General features: G+C 43.1%; 1 protein-coding gene across 2 annotated transcripts in view; it reads left to right on the top strand.

Moving 5' to 3' along the window:
• The first annotated feature begins 4,618 nt into the window (after window positions 1–4,618).
• MRAS (muscle RAS oncogene homolog) overlaps window positions 4,619–21,806 on the top strand; it is an 85,253-nt gene continuing 68,065 nt past the window's right edge. The window contains exon 1 of one of the 2 annotated variants that reach the window (XM_033945949.1): window positions 4,619–5,002. The gene's annotated coding sequence lies outside the window, so the exon portion shown is untranslated. The remainder of the gene's footprint in view (window positions 5,003–21,806) is intronic. The other variant, XM_033945950.1, reaches the window with a different exon arrangement.

Here is a 21,806-nt window from a genome sequence, read left to right as displayed (position 1 = left end):
GAACCAATAAAGGAAGCAAAGAGTTCTGAAAGTGATATCTAATCAACATCCACAGTCTTGTTCCTAAACACATATATGTATGTTTCTCGTTCACATTTGTATGTTTTCCATTTCTATGTAATTTTGGTTTGGTTTTATTTTATACCTTAGGACCCTTGAGAAAGGATTTGTTAGCCGAAACACGGCCCGTGTCGGGTCCGTTAGTTTTCAATACAGTTGATGTGAACATTCTTTTACCACTGTTGATTGAAGAAATCAAGGAAAGTCAAGAACATTGTGTTTCGACGTTGGATTGCTCCTTTTTATGTGGAACATCATAGAAACATAGAAGGTGACGGCAGATAAGGGCCAAGGCCCATCAAGTCTGCCCACATCAATGACCCTCCCCTACCTCCCTTTGCGAAGAGATCCCACCTTTCGATCCCATTTAGCTTTAAAATCAGGCACACTGCTGGCCTCAATCACCTGCATCGGAAGACCATTCCATCGATCCACCACCCTCTCGGTGAAGAAGTATTTCCTGGTGTCGCCATGTAATGTCCCTCCCCTGATTTTCCAAGGATGCCCTCGTGTTGACGTGGGTTCCTTGAAGAAGAAGATATCCTCCCCCACCTCGATACGGCGCGTGAGGTACTTGAATGTCTCGATCATGTCCCCCCTGTCAGGTCTTCCTGTTTTTCCTCTAGAGAAGTGTTCTTCAACCTTTTGACACCTATGGACCGTCGGAAATAAAATAATTATTTTGTGGATCGGCACTGGTCCACAGACCGGTGGTTGAAGAACACTGGGCTAAGTCGTGGCCAGACCCCACCCATCTCCACCCCCAGGCCACGCCCCCATAATAGTACTAATTGTAACACCATTTTTTCCATTCATTTTTCATATATATACACACACAATATAATCGTATTAATAACACATAATGGTTAAGCACACAATTAAAATACACAAAGCATGCTGCATACTTTTCAACATTCATTCCTACCAGAACACAGATAACCCCATGCAAATATGGGACCAAAAATTAAAAGTACTAATATTTACAAACAAACCCTATGATGCAAGACTCTGCAAGCAGTGCAACCCCAGAGGAAAAGAAACAAATGCATTTCTTCCTGAACAGACAAATCAATCGCTAAATTAAAAAAATAAAAGCATTCCCCCTACCATTGTTGTCTCCCTCCCTCCATGCTGTGCCTTGCCATCTGACCTGTCCTCTGGTGTTATCTTTGGGCCGGCTCCCTCTTCCTCAGTGCACAAAGCCATGGGCAGCGGCTCCTCGCGCGTCTCGTCTGGAAGCCTTCCCTCTGACGTTGCGACGTCAGAGAGAAGACTTCCGGTTCAGGCGCAGGATGCGCATAGGAGCCTCTGCCCACAGCTTTGTGCACTGCAGCTGGCCCGAAGACAACGCCACATCGATCGCACCGTGGACCGGCGGCTGAAGAGCACTGTCTGGGGCCCGATGCACGTGCCGGCAGGAAATCTCGGTGGACCGGCACCAGTCTAGAACACTGCTGTAGAGAACACCTACCTCCAGGATTCTCCCAGTGCGGTTCATTGGCTCATTAAATTGACTGGCGCTGTTCAGGAGCAAGGACCCAGAAAGTTCTTCCTGCCACTGCACAAGAGGCAGCTTCTAGAGATATACGTACATTGTTTAGCATGCTTAAAACATGAATCGTGTGCAAAACGGATTTAATGCGCATCAAACTATGTACATTTGATTTGCATGAATGAAAAGTTCTAATGTGTGTTTTTTTTTTTTAAAAAAACCTCCTTTATTTGCTGCCATTTTGTTGATGTCACCCTATGTTGGGGTCATGGGTTGCGTAAAGGTTTAATGCAGTGGTTCCCAACCCTGTCCTGGAGGACCGCCAGGCCAATCGGGTTTTCAGGCTAGCCCTAATGAATATGCATGAGAGAGATTTGCATATAATGGACGTGACAGGCATGCAAATCTGCTCCATGCATATTCATTAGGGCTAACCTGAAAACCCGATTGGCCTGGCGGTCCTCCAGGACTGGGTTGGGAACCACTGGTTTAATACCACAAATTTTCGTACTCATTCTGAGCATGCCATGCTGATTTTATTTATGAGATTTTTTTTTTTTAGTCTGTCCTCCCAAATAAGCGCTGAATGGGTTACAAATCAGGTACTCAAGCATTTTCTCTATCTGTCCAGGGAGGCTCACAGTCTATTTCAGGGGTAGGGAACTCCGGTCCTCGAGAGCCGTACTCCAGTCGGGTTTTCAGGATTTCCCCAATGAATATGCATTGAAAGCAGTGCATGCAAATAGATCTCATGCATATTCATTGGGGAAATCCTGAAAACCCAACTGGAATATGGCTCTCGAGGACCGGAGTTTCCTACCCCTGATCTATTTCATGTACCTGGGGCAGTGGATGATTGGGTTACTTGCCCAAGGTCACAGGGAGCAGCGTGGGATTTGAACTGAAGCTGTAGCTTTAAACCACTGCGCCACTCTAGAAATCAAAATGTAGCAAAAGTGAGCCAATTATAGGACAATCCAGCCATTGTGACATCACTGATAAGCTGGCTCTTAGGCATTATGACATCACAATACCAGCTCTGGTTATCAGAGGCTGAAACTTTTCACACTATTTATTCAGTTTTCTATACTGTTCTCCCAGGGGAGCTCAGAACGGCTTACATGAATTTATTCAGGTACTCAATAATTTTTTCCCTGTTTGTCCTGGTGGCAAGAGAGAGGGATTGAATGACTTGCCCAGGGTCACAAGGAGCAGCTGGGTTTGAACCCACAACCTAAGAGTGCTGAAGCTGCAGCTCTAACCACTGCACCACACTCAGTGCTGGATTTGCCCTAGTGGAGACTCTGCCACAAATCTTTTGAGCATGGGTCCAATCAGAAGACATCAAATTGTGTTGCTATTTGGCACAAGTCCTAGTTTACACACGGAGATTAAAGGGGCTCATTTTCAAAGCACTTAGACCAGGGGTAGGGAACTCCGGTCCTCGAGAGCCGTATTCCAGTCGGGTTTTCAGGATTTCCCCAATGAATATGCATGAGATCTATTTGCATACACTGCTTTCAATGCATATTCATTGGGGAAATCCTGAAAACCTGACTGGAATATGGCTCTCGAGGACCGGAGTTCCCTACCCCTGACTTAGACACACAAAGTATAACAACTTAGTATTTTGTGTATCTAGCATTTTGAATGCGAGCCCCTTGGGTAACAGTAAATCACCCGGCTTTTTTAAGGTACCCCCCCCCCCCCCTCACCCTTGCCTAAAACTTTCCGAGTCGGAAGTGCAAACAGAATGCACATCTCTACGGGATACAGTCCATTCGGAAAGCCCCGTTTTGGGCTTTGCAAAGCAGCGGCTTGTGATAATCGTTCACGGGCACGTTTAAAGCAGGAAGTGTGTTTAAGAATTGAACAAAGAAAGCAGGAGTATAAAACCGATGGCTGGGTAAATGACCCCCAAAGAACCACTCTCACTGCGGCTAGAAAGTCTTGGCTTTCCTTACTGCCTTTACTTTGTAAACACGGAGTTAAAACCAGCTGGTGAACTCTGAAATCTAACGATGGGGAACTAATGCACCGACGCTGAGCCTTACTCAAGTGCCGTAACTCACACTCGACGCCCTTTGGCTTTCGTTTAAGGCAGGGGTGTCAAAGTCCCTCCTCGAGAGCCGCAATCCAGTCGAGTTTTCAGGATTTCCCCAATGAATATGCATGAGATCTATTAGCATACAATTAAAGCAGTGCCCGCAAATAGATCTCATGCATATTCATTGGGGAAATCCTGAAAACCTGAGTGGATTGCAGCCCTCAAGGAGGGACTTTGACACCCCTGATTTAAGGTGAATTCTATTTCTCTGCTTTTTCTACGGCTCAGACTCGCACCAGGTCTGTCAAGAGCGTTAATTGTAAACCCAGTGTGTCAATTGTTCACTGCCTATGGCAGGGCTGCCCAAGTCCGGTCCTTGAGATCTACTGGCAGGCCAGGTTTTCAGAATATCCACAATGAATATGCACTGCCTTCTTGGTATGCAAATCTCTCTCTCATGCATATTCATTGGGGAAATCCTGAAAACCTGGCCTGCCAGTAGATCTCGAGGAGCGGACTTGGGCAGCCCTGGCCTACGGACTTTGAAGGGTTTGCTCCCATAAATCTCATAAAACAGGGGTAGGCAATTCCGGTCCTCGAGAGCTGGAGCCAGGTCAGGTTTTCAGGATCTCCACAATGAATATGCATGAGATGGATTTGCATGCACTGCCTCCTTGAGATGCAAATCTATCTAATGCATATTTATTGCGGATATCCTGAAAACCTGACCTGGCTCCGGCTCTCAAGGACCGGAATTGTCTACCCCTGTCATAAAACACACACGTCTAAGGTATTTTAAAGCAGGCACTGGCCTAGATCGGTTTTTAAGGTCAAGCCTTGATGATTCCAAGGCACAAAAACTATGAGGAAAAGCTGAATAAAAAGGAAAATGGGCTTAAAGAGAGATTTGGGCTTGAGCGTTCACGACGTGCCACCTTAAAAAAAAAAAAAAAAAAAACCAACCCTCCCCACGTGGGAGTCGCTCTGCCCCTTCCACCTTAAAAGTGAAAGCTTGGCAGGCAGAGTCCATTGGCAGCTCTGGAGCTCTCGCTGGTTCGAGATTCGGCCCGGAGAGGGAGCGGAGCGGGTCTGAAGCGTCCCTTTGTTCCGAAACCGGCGGCCGAGAAAGAGCAGCTCCCTGCCCCCGGGAGCTTCTATTTATAGACTCAGCCGTCACAGGATAAAGAATGGTGTGAAGAGAGGGTGGAGAGGGCATAGCTGGGACCAAAGCTTGCCCCCCCCCCCCAGGAGGGGGAGGGATTATAGATTTAAAAAGTGAGGACCCGGGGTTTTTTCTTTTCGTTTTCTCCGCTAGCCAACCTGCAGAAACACAGTCCCCCCCTCCCCCCCCGAAAGAAGATTCTCGGGGGGAACCTGCTGAAAGAAATCCTTCCGGCACCCCGGTGAGTAGGCGCTTGCCTAGTGCTAAATGCCACAATGTCACTTTGTATCCGATCGGCGCTCGTGTCACTAGCAGGGTTTGCCACCTCTTCACTAGTTTTGGTCTGAGGGTGTCAGTGCTTGGGGGGGGGGAGGGGATTTGGGTTTAGGACGATCTGAAAGGAGCAGATGGAATGTTGAACGAGTGATTTTTGGTGTAAATTTTGAAACACAATGAATGGCTTTTATGACCTAAGTAGATGAACTATTTCCCACTAGTCCCTTTGCTTTCCCAATATGTCTTTTGTTTTGAGGGTCGGAATGTGAATGATTAGGGTACAAATATATTCTAAAGAGGTGGTTGTCATCAAGATTTTTTGCAGGGAAGAAGGATTTCGAGTTTGGGAAAAGCTGGGCTTGGGGGTGCAAACGTTTCAAAGAGAAAGAGCCCAAGGTTTGGAGTGAGGTAGCTTCAGATGGGTATTTTCCCAGACAAGGAAGTGCTGAAAAGTTCTCAGCCCAGCCAAGAAGAGAATGTGGAGCCATGAAACTTACAAGTTGTTCCATACTTTCCTTGATACTTTTTGGATCATTACATATCATTGAAAAGTGTCAAGAGAAGCCTGGAATAACTTGTAAGTTTCATGGCTCCACATTCTCTTCTTGGCTGGGCTGAGAACGTTTCAGTGGCTCCTATTGTGATGTCATAATGCCTCATTCCACAAACACATAAGAGCCAGCCTCATCGATGATGTCACAATGGCTTGGTTTCCTTATACTTGTGCTCATTTGCTAGATGCATTTGCCTCATTGAAACCAGAAGTGTGGAATAACTTGTCAGTTTCATGGCTCCACATCGTTCTCTTCTTGGTTGGGCTGAGAACTTTTCAACAGCCCCTCATATTGTGACATCATAATGCCTCATTCCACCAATGCCTAAAAGCCAACCTCATCGGTGATGTCACAATGGCTTGGTTTCCCTATACTTGTGCCCATTTACTAGATAAATTTGCCTCATTGAAACGAAAAGTGTCAAGAAAAGTCTGGAATAACTTGCAAGTTTCATGGCTCCACATCGTTCTCTTCTTGGTTGGGCTGAGAACTTTTCAGCAGCCCCTTGGATTGTGATGTCATAATGCCTCATTCCACCAATGCCTAAGAACCATCCTCATCACTATTACAATGAATATGCATTGAAAGCAGTGCATGCAAATAGATCTCATGCATATTCACTGGGGAAATCCTGAAAACCCGAATGGATTCCGGCCCTCGAGGACCGGCGTTGCCCATGTCTGGTCTAGGTCTTTGCAGCTAAGGTTTAATGCTTTAAAAAAGAGTCATGCATTTGGGCTGCAATAAACTGAGAAAGTGGTACAGTGTGGGGTGAATTATTACTATTTTACTTCTAGAGTGCTCCCAGACGTATAGAAACATAAAGGAGATGGTCCATGCTCCAATGAGCTTACAATCTAAACAATCAAGGGACAAACAGGATGCCAGGGTAGGGGTTACAGTCGGAGGGGATGGTTAAACCTCTGTCTAGGGTGGTGAGCAGAGGGGAGTAGGGTTATGAGGTGAAGACTGTCTCGAAAATGGGTTTTCAGCCTACTTTTGAATAAGAGAAGGGGCGTGGCAGACAGGCTCAGGTAGTTTATTCTTTTTTGGCGGGGGGGGGGGGGGGATTATTGCATTCCATGATCTTAAAGTGGTCAAACAAGTAGAAAAGGTGACTGAAAAAAAACCAGAATGATGTATGGATGCATACAGAGAGGAACAGCCCGGGGTACTATGTACAAGTCTGGAGACCTCGCCTTCAAAAAGACGAAGTTGGTTAAGAGTGACCACTAAAATGGTCAGTGGTGTTCATTATGGGGACAGGCATAAAGATCTCAATATGTATACTTTGGAATAAAAGCGGCAGAGGGGATGATATGGTAGATATTTAAATACCTCCATGATATAAATGCACAGGAGTTGTGAGCCTTTCAATGGAAGGGGAAGCTCATGAGTGAGAGGATAGACTCGTGAGGATTCTTAAGGAAATACAGAAAAAGTGTTGAATACAGTACATGAAATGGCCACTAGGTGGAGGAGATGAAGACCGACTTCATGAAAACATGGGACAAGCCCAAAGAATCTATAATGGGGAGGAAGGCCTAGCAAGACAAGAGAGATCAGTGTCTCTCAAACTGGTGTGCCCCGAAGAGATTCTGGGTGTGCCAAGAGAGATTTCAGAATTTAACTTTGATTAAAAAAAAAAAATTCCCTTCATAAGCATACGCTAGAATAGATGACGTGTACATCGCATAAGCAAGTCTGTCTGTCTTACGAGCGTCTGCATTCATCAGAATACAACCGCCCAGACAAGCGTTATTCTTTGCCTTGATTGGTCCTTGAAAACTAACGGCAAGTAATTTTATCTTTTATCTCTATTTTTAATGCACTAGTTATCCTAATTTGAGCAACAAAGCAATCAAGGCTTTGTTACCATTTTGGATCTTATAGAAATTAAGTTTAAAAAAAGAGAACTGACTGCAGATGGAATGGTCCGGCGACCATCCCAGCGGATAGCCACTAGGATGGTCGCCGGACTCAAGGGTCTCTCATACGAAGAAAGACTGGGCAAACTGCAGCTCTACACCCTGGAGGAGCGCAGAGAAAGGGGTGACATGATTGAGACATTTAAGTACGTCACTGGTCGTGTCGAGGTGGAAAACGATATATTCTTTCCCAAGAGACCCTCGGTCACAAGGGGGAACCCGCTCAAACTCAGAGGGGGGAAATTTAGTGGTGACACCAGGAAGTATTTCTTCACGGAAAGGGTGGTAGATCACTGGAACAAACTTCCGGTGCAGGTGATCAAGGCCACCAGCGTGCTCGATTTTAAGAATAAATGGGACATCCACGTGGGATCCCTACGAGGGTCAAGTTAAGGAACTAGGTCACTAGCACTCAGACTCAATGGGGTGGGTCAATAGAGTGGGCAGACTTGATGGACTGTGGCCCTTTTCTGCCGTCATCTTTCTATGCAGATGGTGATGATGAAATGCGTGTGTGCTTGTCCACTATCGAGCCACGTTTTGAGTTATTTGCACTCGGAAACAAGCACATCCATCACATTGATTAGCAGTTCTATTCATGTAGACAAAAATGAGCCGGTTTGGGCTGAATTTTATATAGTGTACAAAAAAAAGCGCTATTCTATAGACCATATTTAGTTAGGCCCAGGAACGTGACTAAATTTAGGCTTGGAGCAGCAAACCCAACAACAACAAAGGTGACCAATTAGTGTTCAGTCTCTTTTATTAAGATGGACTCGACACGATCGTGTTTCGGCCCACGAAGGGCCTGCCTCAGGAGTCTTTTCATAATCGAATCGTACAAAGTCCACAAAAATTCACCACATTCTGTAAACAAAAACTCTGAGCTGCAGTTTTTGTTTATAGAATGTGGTGAATTTTTTGTAGACTTTGTACGATTCGATTTATGAAAAGGCTCCTGAGGCAGGCCCTTCGTGGGCCGAAACACGATCGTGTCGAGTCCATCTTAACAAAAGAGACTGAAAACCAATTGGTCACCTTTGTTGCTGTTCGCTGATGTGAAGGCAGTTTCTCCTGTTTGTTTCCAAGCTAAATTTAGGCTTGGCCATTTGCACCAATGAAAATGTGGTGTAAATGCGTGTCCTTAAATTTAAATACAGTTGCTCTTAGTCTATAATTATACGTGTGACTAATACCCCTTACCCTTTTCTGAGCCCACTTTTTTGATTCACATGTAAAATCTAGGTGCAGAGCCTGGGCCTAAATTTACATGTATAACTAATTGATACTAATTTTTAGCAATAATTTCCCCCTCCCCCTTATGATGCCACGGTAGATGCTTTTATCACTGGCACTGTATTAAATCAGTGACCCTTGATCCTTCTCCAAATTCTCCGCCCCCTGCACTGTCATTAGGCTCCTTCTCCACTCCGTTCTTCATGAGATACACCTATAGAATTTAAAATGTTATGGGATAGGAAACAATATTCTGTTGTGGATTGGGAAATGGTAAAATAGAAAAAGAGTAGGTTTAAATAAGCCCTCTCTCTCTCGCTGGAGGAAGGCAGACATTTATAAATGATCTGGAAATGGGAACAACGAGCAAGGTGATAAAAATTTTGCAGACGACACAAAACTATTCAAAATCGTTAAATTGCATGTAGACTGTGAAATTGCAGAAGACCCAGGAAAAGGATCCCGAGGACATCATGAACAGTACATAGAAATCTTTGGCTCAGGGTCTGGTAGTGTTGGCCAAAAATGCAAATGAGAAGTTAGGAATAATTAGAAATAGAGAATTAGAGGTATTATCGTCTTAATAGTTTTATCATCTTGCAATTACCAGAATTTCACACAAAATTCATCTCAGAAGAGATGGTGGAATTAGGAAAGGAACAAAGAGGATGCCCAAAATGATTTAAGGGGATGGAATGATTTGCGAGGAAAGGCTATGGAGGTTGATTCTTCAGTTTAGTGAAGAGATGGCTGAGGGGGCTGGGGGTATGACAGGATTTTGTAAACCTCCTGAGTGGAGTGACCTTTGGGCTCTCAGGGGTGGGCAACAAGGGCTGGAATCCAGTCGGGTTTTCAGGATTTCCCCAATGAGCATGCATGAGATCTATTTGCACGCCCTGCCTCCCATTGTATGCAAATGGATCTCATTGGGGAAATCCTAAAAAAACGACTGGATTACAGCCCTCGTTGCCCACCCCTGCGCTAAGATTCACTAAACTTACCGATCGTGTACTGATGGTTTTGCAGTCATTTCCCGACCCGATTGTTCCCCAGCTAGATTCACTAAACAGCTGTGCGATCAATCTGCGATCCGATCCGCACATGCAAATGAGGGAAAATGCCATGCATAAGTAGGAAGCCATCGATTCACTAAACAGAAGAAGGAACACCGATGGGGTTTGCCGATCCTAAATGATTAAGACCAGAATATATAAAAGAATACGAACCTCCGAAAGTGAACGTGAAAATGTTATCAATTCGTCACTTATACCGGGGCATCAATACCTCCTTTTTCCTACAGGTCATACCTCTTCCTATGCACCCTAGCATCCTTCTAGCTTTCGCAGTCACCTTTTCAAGCTGTTTGACCACCTAAAGATCATCACATACAATCATACCCAAATCCCTCTCTTCTGTCGGGCACATAAGTTCTTCACCCTTTAAACTGTACCGGTTCCTTTGGGTTTTTGCAACCCAAATGCATGACCTTGTATGTTTTGGTGGGAAGCCATTTTGTCAAATTAAGACCAAATATCACCAATATCTATCATCTTAACAGGTGACATCAGGTTTCAGGTTTAAAGATCACAAAAACCTCAGCCTTATAATCATTCAAAATAAACTTCTACTATCAAAATAGACTCATATTAATGATTCGTATGAATTTCATCTTTCAGCCTCAAATGAAATTGCTATGTGTTGGGTATGACTTAACTTGCCCTTTATCTGATGGTCCCCACATACTAAAAAAAGAAATATATATTTGTATGAAATATCATAGCCTATTTTGAATAGTACAGGGAGTCTTTTGGAATTATTAAATGGCTCGTGTGTTAGAGGTTTTTGCAGTGTATATTTCTGACCCAAGAGAGAGTAAGTCTTGCTTCTGCTGTGTTGGCTGGGATTCCTTGGCGAGCATGGTGTATTTGAGGGAATTGACACCGTGCAAAAGCTAATGTCGGAGAAGCACAGCTGATAAGTGCATTTTGAGGAAACGTGGCACAGACTTTGAAGGAAGTTTGGGCTTGCTAATGGCACTCTTTTTAAAATGAAAAATGTTGAGGGCTGACCTCGGGTCGTTGTGTTTCTTAACTGGCATTGTCACCGTGGCAGTGCATCTGCTATAGGAGAAACGAGGTCGGCAACCTCTGATCAGAATGTAGCATGCTAGGGGTCAGGGGTCACTCTCTCTGGAGAAAACAGCCGCCTGAAGCCAGAAAACTGTAACCCTGTTCTGATGTGCTGCCCCCCCTCCCACACATAAATGCATGTAATTTTGCAACAACAAAAGATAAGGAGTTATTGACCTCCCTACTTCCCTTCAGCAACTACAAGAGAGACCAAGTTGGTGACAACTTGTAGAGAATGACACGGTGACAGCATTTGTCCCCGCCCTGCGGATAACCGCGGGAAACCATCCCGTGTCATTCTTTAGTGTCTGTCTCAACCTTAGTCCTTCTACACCAGCATTCTTCAATGCAAGGCTTGAGGGTCATTGGCTGAGCCCATTCATACTCTGATTCTTATGTGAGCCAAGTATAGGATAAGGAACCCATTGTGACATCACTGATGAGGTTGGCTCTTATTAGTGGAATGAGACATTATGACATCACAATCTCAACTCTGGTTAGAAAGTTTTAATAAACTTGGGCTTGAAGAACCCATAAATGTTTTGTAATTCCCAACCTGAGTAACGTGTATAGATACATCAGTTTTGTCCTCTTTGATATAATTTGTAATATACAGCGCTAAAGAAATAATAAATAGTAGTAGGATAAAAATGTTTATTGTGCTATTGAATTTTTGTATATTCACCTAGGATCAAATTGATGAGTGAAATATTTATTTATTTAAAAATTTTATAGCCTGCTCCATCCACAGTTCTGAGCGGGTTACGTAACATTCGTAATAACTAATGTCAAACAAATATTCAACCTACAATTATAACATACTAAAATGTACACTTTTTCATGTATTTACTACACTGTATATATAGAAACATGAAAAAAGGCTTGCCTGCCCCTCCCCCCCAAAATCAATTCATTTATATTCCCTCTCAAATAAAATACCCTCCCCCCCCTTTTTACAAAACCACAGTAGCAGTTATTAGTGTAGGACAGGGGTAGGGAACTCCGGTCCTTGAGAGCCATATTCCAGTTGGGTTTTCAAGATTTACGCAATGAATATGCATAAGATCTATGTGCATGCACTGCTTTCAATGCATATTCATTGGGAAATCCTGAAAACCCGACTGGAATACGGCTCTCGAGGACCGGAGTTCCCTACCCCTGGTGTAGGGAGTGGCATTGAATGCTCCGCGCTGCTCCCGACACTCATAGGAACTCTATGAGCGTCGGGAGCAGCGCGGCTCCCTGCGCTAATAACCACTATCACAGTTTAGTAAAAGGGGGCGGGGATAGTTTTTTTATGACTTCTCTAAATTGCTTCCCGTCAGACTGCTTAATTTCAGTCGGTAGCGAATTCCACAGTACTGCTCCTGTATTGATAGCATAGATTGACAAATTCTTGTTGATCTGACTACATTAATTGACAGAATTTCAAGTTTCATCTGATTCTCAGAGCGCAAAGTTCTCTCTGGCTGATAAAAACGAAATGGTAATGCAAGACGACGGGACCTTTTGTCTTTTCAGTAATTTGAAAATCAAGCACAAAAGTTTCGAATTCGATACGCAGAACAGGAAGCCAGTGTAACTGTGTGAAAATTGGAGTTTTAAGCTCCTATCGGGGAGCGAGCTCGAATTATCTTGACACGCATGAAAGCAGGGGGGGGGGGTCTGCAAATAAGTCAAGGTGGGAAGATGCTAAACTTCACGTACAGCAGTCGCCCTGTGCCTTATAGAATTCTATAAACCCTAAAAATGGCTTTAAGCTGTGCACTTAAAGACTGGAAGCTGTGAAGTGTAGACAAATGGGCGTCTGGAAGATGACCTGAAAATGTTGCTCGAATGTTTCATCACCAAGGAAATCGGGGTACCAGTAATGCTTTTATGTTCTCCAAATTAATAAGCTTGTTGAGCCTTTCCAAAAAGATGGTTCTAGCTAATGTAGAAACGCAGCTAAGCAAGATGTTGGTTTTGGTATTTGGTGTTTTTTTTTTTTTGCTTAAGAATATAAGAATTGTCGCTGCTGGATCAGACCAGTGGTCCATCATGCCCAGCAGTCCACTCTCGCGGCGGAGGTCAAAGATCAGTGTCTCAACTGAAACTAGCCTTACCTGCGTACGTTCTGGTTCAGCAGGAACTTGTCTAACTTTGTCTTGAATCCCTGGAGGGTGTTTTCCCCCTATGACAGACTCCGGAAGAGCGTTCCAGTTTTCCACCACTCTCTGGGTGAAGAAGAACTTCCTTACGTTTGTACGGAATCTATCCCCTTTCAACTTTAGAGAGTGCCCTCTCATTCTCTCTACCTTGGAGAGGGTGAATAACCTGTCCTTATCTACTAAAGTCTATTCCCTTCATTATCTTGAAGGTTTCAATCATGTCCCCTCTCAGTCTCCTCTTTTCAAGGGAGAAGAGGCCCAGTTTCTCTAATCTCTCACTGTACGGCAACTCCTCCAGCCCCTTAACCATTTTACTCGCTCTTCTCTGGACCCTTTCGAGTAGTACCGTGTCCTTCTTCATGTACAGCAACCAATGCTGGACGTAGTATTCCAGGTGGGAGCCCATGGCTATGGCCCGGTACAGCGGCATGATAACCTTCTCCGATCTGCTCGTGATCCCCCTTCTTAATCATTACTAGCATTCTGTTCGCCCTTTTCGCATTGCGCTGATGGCTTCATCGACTTGTCGACCAGTACTCCCAGATCTATTTCCTGGGGGGGGTCTCTCCAAGTACTGCACCAGACATCCTGTATTCGTGAATAAGATTTTTGTTACCGGCACGCATCACCTTACACTTATCTATGTTAAACCTCATTTGCCATATGGCAGCCCATTTCTCATGCGTGTTTATGTCACGTTGCAGGTCTTCACAATTCTTCTGCGTCTTTACCACTCTGAATAACTTTGTATCATCTTTTTGGGTTGCGGACCCTATGTTTTGGAATTCTGTACCAGCTTCATTGCATACCGAGTCTGATTTTATTTGGTTTCAGCGAGTAATTGAAGATTTTTGTATAAGTAGGGAAGAGACAGAAGCAATTCTATAACTGCGCTTAAATGTAAGTGCCCCAGTGGGGCATGTATAGCGCCAAATTTGTAATGGCACTTGGGTAGGCTTAAGTTGTCAAAGAATAACTAGCGTAAACACACTTTGGCATGCCAAAAGTTAGGCAACATCACTTATGCCAGATCAATGGATGCAGCCCGCTTACATTAATTAGGAGTGCCAACTGTTGATTGTTGGTGCCAATGATGTGTCCAAGTGGTCCGTACTTCTAGGCTAGCAAAACAGTGGAACAAGAAGACCAGTATCCAGATAAGAGCAGTTTCTTGAGAGAAATAATTGCTGGTCAGCTCGCAGAGAGGCGGGAGGTAGAAGGCCTTGAGCATGCGCAGATGCTCAAGGCCCAGTCGGAGGAGAGGCACGATCTTCGGGCACCGTCACCTCCTGTGGCTTGGTGCTGCATGCCGGTGCCACATTGGGGGGGTAAGCTTGCAGTTTGGGCGGGCGGGGATGCCAGTTCGCGCGGGTTGGGGGGCGTTCACAAAGGGGGGATGCTATAGAAGCACACTAGTGGCCTCGGGGTTGGGGGGGTCTTTTGGGGGTGGGGTGGAGCAGCGCCGGTGGCCGGCGGGGAGGATGGGAGGAGGAACGAATCAAGCGAGTTTCCCTTACTTTCTATGGGGAAACTCGCTTTGATATACGAGTAAATTGGTTTTCGAGCATGCTTCTGGAACGAATTATGATCGTAAACCAAGGTTCCACTGTATGTTTGTTAGAACTGGAGAAATGAAATAATACACACAGACTAATTTAAATAAAAACCTATCTAGTTATATTATATGTATTAAATACTTTTTGAGATGAGTAATTTGGTTAATTGTACCCTCTTTTGTAGAGCTTGTGTATAAGGAAGAGATGACTTTTTGTATTTGTTTGTTGGACTGAACGTGTTGAACTTGGAGACAGAGAGTTGTATAGGCTTTCAGTGGTGTAGTGCAAGGGGGAGGCGATCCGCCCCAGTGCAGTGTTGGTGGGGGCACTGGCACCCATGCCTGCATCCTTTTTTAACATTCTGGGTATGAGCAGCAGCTCCAACCTGCTGCTCGCTCCAACTTCGGCTCTTCCTCTGATGTCACTTCCTGGACCCACGCTTAGGAAGTGATGTCAGAGGAAAAGCTGACGCTGCTGTGAGGAGCAGGTTGGGGGTTGCTGATCGCACCAGGAATGTTAGAGGTACAGAGGAAGTGAAGGGGTGTGCGCAGCAGATGGGGGTGGGGGCAGAGGAGAGGGCGGAGGAGGGACGCCACTGCCACAAGCACCTCTCGCCCTCGCTACGCCACTGTGGACTCATATATTTTTTTCAGTTTTTCACTTTGGAATTGTGCAGCTGGAGAAATCACACTCCTATGTGCAAGATCAAGCAAGATAAATAACACTTAACATGTAAGAACAAAAGACTAGCCTTAGTGGGTCAGACCAATGGTCAATCAAGCCCAGTAGCCCATTCTCACGGTGGCCAATCCAGGTCACTAGTACCTGGTCAAAACCCAAGGAGTAGCAACATTCGATATAGAATCTCAAAGAATAGCAAGATTCCGGAATCCCAGAGAGTAACAAGATTCTAGAACCTCAAAGAGTAGCAACATTCCATTCAGAATCCTAAAGAACAGCAAGATTCCGGAATCCCAAAGAGTAGCAACGTTCCATGCTACTGATCCAGGGCAAGCAGTGGCTTCCCCCATGTCTTTCTCTGTTATTGAGTATGGATTTTTCAAGGTAGTAGGAAGGGGGCGCTATGATGGTTGCGATTACACCACTGCCAGTGAGGGATGGTGTTAATCTTTAACTGAGCACTATGTTCACATTTTACCTTTTTTTTTTAATTGTCTGATCTGATTGTCAGTGTAAGGTTGTATATTGCCAGACAGAACATAAGAACATAAGAATTGCCAGACAGAACATAAGAATTGCCGCTGCTGGGTCAGACCAGTGGTCCATCGTGCTCACGCGGCAGCCCTCGGGTCAAAGACCAGTGCTCTAAATGAGTCCAGCCTCACCTGCGTACATCTAAGAAGATTACTCGCAACCGTGCACAGCAAAAGCAAAATACCAAATCAAACAGAGGATATATTGCCTTTGTGCTATTTATCCACAGTTTTGCTGCCTTTTTTTTTTTGGTTTGGACATACTTCTAGACTTCCATTTATAGAACCACCCTGATTTTATTTGTACAATGATATTTTATTTTATCATTTTTTGAGCATTTCAAGAGAACAACGTACTCACAAAAACCATCTTCTTTTAATTGCAAGAACAATCCAAAGCTTCACTTAACTCCGCATCTCTCCAGGTTGTTAAAAGTATTGTGTCCCAATTAATACAAGAATTTCAAGTCCTAATATGGCGGCGTAATAAACAAATCCGTGGAGGAGAGTCTCGGAACCCAATTGTGTCCAGCCTTAATCAGACTGTCTCTTGGTTGAACCAGTCCACAAGAGGAAAACAAAGTTGTCTTAAACCTTTTGCTGTTTTTGTTGGTGCTTCTGTCTTAAAAGGAGAAATCGCCCATTTTAATTCCAATGTATTTGTTAGCGAGCGCTGTTTTACGAGCGATTATAGAGTGCCTGTCGATGTGCTGTACGAAGCCACTTAACGTTTAGATATTATGAAGCATAAAAATGAATACAGATGTGAAAGTTGTATGCTTATGTATCTTACTTGCATGTCATGAAAGTAGTGGAATCGTTTCTAAAGGGTTTAAGTGAGTGAGTGCGACTTTGCTTGCAGGAGAAACGGCCCATTTCCGGTAATTGTGCTGACAGAGGCATTCTTGATGCTGTATTTAATTTGTTTCTTAGAGCTCTAATTAACTTTGTTTTTTAAGTTAATCTTAACACCTTTCACACAAGCTTTATGCAAGATGGATTCCTGATTAGAAGTCTGATCCTGAGCCTAATCTTTTCCAAGGGTAGGCCTTCGTTTCCATGTTCCCACGAGACCACGTGATGTCCTTTAGTCTTAGAATAGACGTTGGCTGTATATTGAGAAAATGTCAGCTCTCCCCCATTTGGAGGGGGAATACGGTTTTAGAGCAAGATAGTAATGGACTTACGAGGTCTGACAACTTAAGTTCATGAACTCATACTAGAAAAAGTGCTACATACCTCACTGCTGAATATCACTACGGTCGCCTTCGAAGTCCAGTGGTACCTTGGAATCTGAACTTAATCCATTCTACAATCCCATTCGAGTTCCAAAACGTTCGAGTTCCAAGACAATTTTTCCCATTGAAAATAATAGAAACTAGATTAATCCGTTCCTTGGTCCCACAAACTCAGCAAGATCGGCAATGGCAACTGCAAGCGTTGCTCAGCCCAAAGCTTCCCTCTGACGCGAACCGCCCAGGCGGAAACAGGAAGCTGCGTCGGAGGGGAAGCTTTGGGCTGAGCAACGCTTGCAGTTCCCGTACGTTCGGATTCCAAAGCAGCGTTCAGATTCCGGGGCAAAATTTAACTAAAAAAATAGTTTGGATTCCAAGTGGTTAAAGTTCTGAGGCGTTCGGATTCCGAGGTACCAATGGTACTCGCATTGGGAAGCCAAAATGGGAGGGGGGAGGGTTAGATGGTTGGCTTTACATCAGGTTTCGGTTGATGTAAATCCTCTCATCCAAAATTGGGCATGGATCCTGGGGCCAAGCAGGATTCTACCGTAGTGATATTCAGCAGTGAGGTATGTAGCACTTTTTCTAGTATGAGTTCATGAACTTAAGTTGTCAGACCTCGTAAGTCCATTACTATCTTGCCCTAAAACCGTATTCCCCCTCCAAATAGAAACATAGAAAGATGATGGCAGAAAAGGGCTACAGCCCATCAAGTCTGCCCACTCTATTGACCCACCCCATTAAGTCTGAGTGCTAGTGACCTAGTTCCTTAACTCGACCCTCGTAGGGATCCCACGTGGATGTCCCATTTATTCTTAAAGTCGAGCACGCTGGTGGCCTTCATCACTTGCACCGGAAGTTTGTTCCAGTGATCCACCACCCTTTCCGTGAAGAAATACTTCCTGGTGTCACCACTAAATTTCCCTCCTCTGAGTTTGAGCGGGTGCCCCCTTGTGACTGAGGGTCCCTTGGGAACGAATATGTCGTTTTCCACCTCGACACGACCCGTGACGTACTTAAATGTCTCAATCATGTCACCCCTTTCCCTGCGCTCCTCTAGGGTATAGAGCTGCAGTTTGCCCAGTCTTTCTTCGTATGAGAGACCCTTGAGCCCCGCGACCATCCTAGTGGCCATCCGCTGGACCGACTCAGCTCGAAGCACATCTTTCCGGTAATGTGGCCTCCAGAATTGCACATTACCGGAAAGATGTGCTTCGAGCTGAGTCGGTCCAGCGGATGGCCACTAGGATGGTCGCGGGGCTCAAGGGGGAGAGCTCACATTTTCTCAATATACAGCCAACGTCTATTCTAAGACTAAAGGACATCACGTGTATTGGATCATCTGGTCTCGTGGGAACATGGAAACTTGGAGTTTTTACTCTATAGCAGTGGTTCCCAACCCTGTCCTGGAGGAACACCAGGCCAATTGGGTTTTCAGGCTAGCCCTAATGAATATGCATGAAGCAAATTTGCATGCCTATCACTTCCATCATATGCAAATCTCTCTCATGCATATTCATTAGGGCTAGCCTGAAAACCTGATTGGCCTGGTGTTCCTCCAGGACAGGGTTGGGAATCACTGCTCTATAGAATAGAGCTTATACTATGCAAAAGAAAAGGCTAAATTTATTAAAGTTGCCTGAATAAATCACCGTGTACAAGTTACAGTACTGTCAATTATATGCATAGCCTAATATAATAAATAGCATTAATGACCAATTATTAGTGCTAAGCGACAATAGGTACGTGCATAACTGCCCTTTGTCATGATTTCACAACATTGGGCGTTCTTTATAGAATCGGAAGCCTCTGTGCCTAGGGCAGGGGTGGGCCGGAATCCAGTCGGGTTTTCAGGATTTCCCCAATGAATATGCATGAGATCTATTTGCATGCACTTCTTTCAATGCATATTCATTGGGGAAATCCTGAAAACCCGGCTGGATTCCGGCCCTCAAGGACCGGAGTTGCCCACCTCTGGCCTGGGGGTTCAGCTGTTTTGATTTGTCAAAATTCTTGATTATACCATCATTTCTGGCTTGCAGGTCACAGCAGTTAACAATAATTAATTCTCAAAGACGAGAGAAAATGCCCCTAAAAAGATAGACAAAAAACAAAAGGAATTGACCCCAAGATGTCCACAGAGAAGAAAATCCAGAGAAAACAACAACAAAAAAAAAAACTCTGTTGAGTGACGATGTTCACAGAGAAGAAAATCCATGTTGGGTCCTGTATCCCTAAGGCTTTTATGTGGATAACCTATTTTTATGTGGATGAATTTATTTTTATGTGGATGAAATTATTTTATGTGGATGATTGTAGTGTACCATTTGGAACTTTGACTCTTTCAAATAAAGGCCATTTAGGAACATCGTCACTCCACAGAGTTTTTTTTTGTTTTCCCTAAAAAGATAGGGAAAGAATTTGTCCGTAACAGCAAATTGACAAAGCAAATCAACGTTTGTGGAAACATTTTGTTTTCTTATGTGTCTTTTTATTATGACGTACAATATACATCCAATATCTCGGCAACTTTGCCAAAACAAATACTTTGAATACACAAACACTTGGCACATCAAAGCTTTAACAGTGTCACCGCAAAGAAGATGAATAAATATAATGATAAATAAACGAGCCTAAGAACTGCATTCGGGGCTACAAAGTCAGTGCTGAATCGCAAAGCGAATTGTAAATCACTGGCTCCTCCACTAAACGGGGGGGAACGCAGTAAAAAAAAAAACAACTTAAAAAGCAACTCAAAGGAGAATATCTAACTGAGAAAAACCTGCGTTTCAACTGCACCCGCCAGTGGCAAACGCTGAAAAAACTGGACGTAGTACAAAAAAACATTTGCAAAAAAAAAAAAAATGCTCCTCTTGTACTTAGCTCAAGAAGGTGAAATCGCATCTGAACACCGGGATCCACCCAGGTACTTGAACCACAAAGTCCCAACCTCGTCATTTATTTATTTATTTATTTTTAGCATATATATATTTTTTTTTTTTTATTTATTTATTTTATTTTTTATTTATTTTTTTTTATTTATTTTTTTTATTTATTTTTTTATTTATTTATTTATTTATTTTTATTTATTTATTTATTTATTTTTAGCATATATATATATATATATATATATATATACCACCTATAACCTAAGCGGTGTACATTCTCCTTCTATCTCCTCTTTATATTCCCAAGTTTAGTCTACTACCTGGTTCAATTTCTTAATTAATGTAACCAATTTCAATTTCTAAAATCTTTTACTAAACCATTTACTCAATCAATGTAAGGAATTCAGTTTAGAATCTTTGTAATGTTACTAGATTTAATTTTTTAATGATACATAATTTATTATGTTTATTATGTTAAATCCTTCCCGTATATCGTATCCGAAGAAAAAACTCCTATATAATGTATTCTAAATTAATTTTCCTATGTACTGTTTTCCTGCCTAATTAATTTATTTTTCTCAAGTACATTAGCAAGATTGTGAGCCTTTGGGACAGTCGGGGAACTATAAGTACTTTTTCTTCATTTTAATTATCTTACTTAATTGCATCTCTTCTGTATCTACTGTAAACCGCTTTGAACCTCACGGTATAGCGGTGTACAAGAAATAAAATTATTATTAAAATAAAATTATTATTATTACTCGAGCGAGAATTGTAATCCAGCTTCAGGCTGCGGGGCAGCTCACTGTTTCCATCCCTTTTCATCATGTCATCCAGTCGATGGCAATGTCGCCCCAATGAAAGTTGGCAAAACTGGGTCTTGAAATCAAGCAGATTTAATTCCTCCTTTCATCTTAAAGCACTATTTTCATATCTTTGGACCATTTATTTACACACTAATTACTGAGAGCCTGAGCCAAAGTATAGTTCCAATGGCGTGGAAAAAAATCAATCATTCGTCCCATCATTAAAGATAAAAATGCTAGTTATAATGATCTAACTAATTACAGACCTATAGCCAATATTCCCTTTCTGGCAAAGCTAACAGAAAAGATAGTCTTTAATCAAATCTCAGATTTTGTGGAAAAAACCAATGTTCTTCATCCCAATCAAATGGGTTTTAGAGAACACCACAGTACCGAATTAGCATTGATAGGCATGACTACTTCCATCCAATACTTCCTTGACCATCATCAAACGACTTTATTAATCTCACTTGATCTCTCTGCGGCTTTTGACACGATTGATCACCAGCTTCTTATAGACAGACTTCAATCTATTGGGGTCACCGATCAAATTCTTTCATGGTTTATATCTTATTTAACAGATCGCTCTTCCTCTGTCCTCTTTAAAGGCTTAAATTTTAAATCTACATCAACTACTTTCGGGGTTCCTCAAGGGTCTATTCTCTCTCCATTATTATTTAATATTTTTCTTGCTCCCTTAATGACCTTATGTCAATCTGTGGGTTTTCAAGTTTTCGCATATGCAGATGATATTCAACTCCTGCATCCAATAGATACTAATAAAATATCTGATATTCAAGAGATCAGCGAGAAACTTGACCAGGTTCATCAATGGCTAAATACAAATAAACTGGCTCTTAATATCAAAAAAACAAACGTGATGCTCTTTCCATGGAAAGAAAACTCCACACTCATTGCTTCTCTCACCATAAAAAAATGTTCCACTACAAATAGTTAATAATACAAAAATTTTAGGGGTGATTTTTGATTCCAAACTTAATTTCCATGATCACATTAGTAATACTGTTAAAACTACTTTCTATAGATTACGTAGGATTAGGTCTATTTCAAAA

This window comes from Geotrypetes seraphini, chromosome 5, assembly GCF_902459505.1.
Source record: "Geotrypetes seraphini chromosome 5, aGeoSer1.1, whole genome shotgun sequence".
Classification (NCBI taxonomy): Eukaryota; Metazoa; Chordata; class Amphibia; order Gymnophiona; family Dermophiidae; genus Geotrypetes; species Geotrypetes seraphini.
The sequence above is the reverse complement of the archived record's forward strand: the minus strand, read 5'-3'. Positions and strand labels throughout refer to the sequence as shown.